Genomic DNA, 2,183 nt, shown 5'->3' on the forward strand with positions numbered 1-2,183 from the left:
CTAACGGCCGTTCCCAATATTTGATCTATCTCTGGTTTTGCCCTACTACAGATAGGAATAGCTCACAATTGACATAAAATTTATGTCTCTAATGTCAATTGTGAGCTATTTCTATCTCTAGTAGGGCAAAACCAGAGATAGATCAAATATTGGGAACGGCCGTAACTCTATTTGTACAAAAATGTTACCTGAGTTTTGTACTAGTGTATATGAAGTTTTGATCAGTGCGTCAAACCATGTCGATATGTGAAATGTCGGTTCATAATAATGATAAAAGCACTTGTCTATCTAGCAATTATCTGAGTAGATGCTAGAAGTACTTTCGCCTTATATGTATAAACTTATAACGAATAATCTGTAGTGTTTTATATGCTAAAACTGTAGTCGTTTTCAACTTAGAATGCTTTAATGTCGAATGCTATGCAGGTGTTGCAATGACAAAAAAATGCTTTGAGAAATCATTGGTTTTAACGTTTTGAACAAAGAGTAACTATAGTCTGTCAAGAAAGTGAAGAAATTAAAAAGTGGCAACATTGTAGTGGCAACATCTCTTTCAAATCAATCTAAGAAAAAAGAGATGACACTATGATGTTGCCACTTTTTAATTTCTTCACTTTCTTGATGGACTATAAATAATATTTACTAAGTAAAGATCATTAAAGAAAAGACAAACAGTTTTTAATCGAGCCTATTTTTAAATTTTATAATTATAAATACGAAAAAAAATACATTTGAATATTCAAAATTTAACATTCCATAAGTGAAAAAGCATAGCGTAGATTAAGTGAGAACATAAGTATTATTGCATATTAGTTATAGTCGTTTAGTTATCTGGCTAAGTATGTTGATATTTATTTTTATATAATGCTTGTGTAGCACAAATTTTCAATAAATGTTTGAACATTTTCTCATTGTTTATATGAACCCCAATTTCATTGATGTGGTTTTGAAGACACAACATAATAATAATAATAAAAGTATGTTCAATTATGAAATATACTAAAAACTAATTACCTTTATAAAAGTATAAAAAATCTTTAAGAAAATTCCCATAAGATCTAGATTCAAGGTGAATACAAGAAAACACATATTGTACCAAAAGAGTTTATTTTTTATTTAGAAGTGCATTCTTATTTCAGATTTTCAGATATAAATATTTTAACCTAAAACATTTAGTTGGATAGTACTAATATTGCTCTCATTAAATGTTAATATAATATATTTATCCTAGATATAAATTGGCCTTAAAATATTTAATCGCATGTTACTGACTTTTTACATAAATGCAAAAGTATATAAAAAATCAGTCGAGTGACAATAATATCTAAATTCTAAATAGATTAAAGGCCTTTCATTTATAACTTTTTATGTTGGTAAGTAAAAGGGCATTTTCAAAAAAATGTGTACCCATGGTTTTTACCTTTTATTTGTAAAAAATTACATACTAACATTTTGTAATTTTAATGTAGGAGAAAAAACAAGTTTTCTTTTATTAAAATACATTCACGTTTGTATAAAATTTTATTTAGTATGAGATTTATAAGGGTTTTTAAGTACCGAAAACTATTAAATTCACCTGTCCTCTTCTCAGAAGTTGTAACAAAATCTTTAATAACTATTTTTTTTCTTAAAATAAGTTACTTAAAAAACATATGTTAGATTCCTAAATACTTAATGTATCAATTGAATGTCTTTTTATTGAAAAATCTAACATAATTTAACTACAAATTAATTAAAATTATAATCATGAAAAAACAACCCGACCGGAATGTTCTGTTAAGTGACCGTTTTTTTTAAGTTTTATAAACATACTACAAAAATATTTTCGGCACTAAATGATAGCACTATATTTCATTGTACATCGAGAAACTCCAATTTGAATTTAGTAGTTAAAAATCTGCTACAAGACGGACGCAGGTTGGACGGTTATTCAGGAACAGTTTATTTGTTCAGATAAGTGACCATATTTTGTAAACATTATTATACTTTCTCCAACTGTTATTACTGTTGACACGTTGCAAAATTAGCTTAGTATTTAGTATAAAAAATGAAATTGTGATAACTATTATCGGTTAATTACAAACACTTTAAAAGTAAAAGAAAGTAATATTACGTGACTTCCGATTTGTGACTTTTCGTATGGTCACATATGTTGGAACGGACAAGTCACAACAGGCGGAAAG

This window comes from Aricia agestis, chromosome 5, assembly GCF_905147365.1.
Source record: "Aricia agestis chromosome 5, ilAriAges1.1, whole genome shotgun sequence".
Classification (NCBI taxonomy): domain Eukaryota; kingdom Metazoa; phylum Arthropoda; class Insecta; order Lepidoptera; family Lycaenidae; genus Aricia; species Aricia agestis.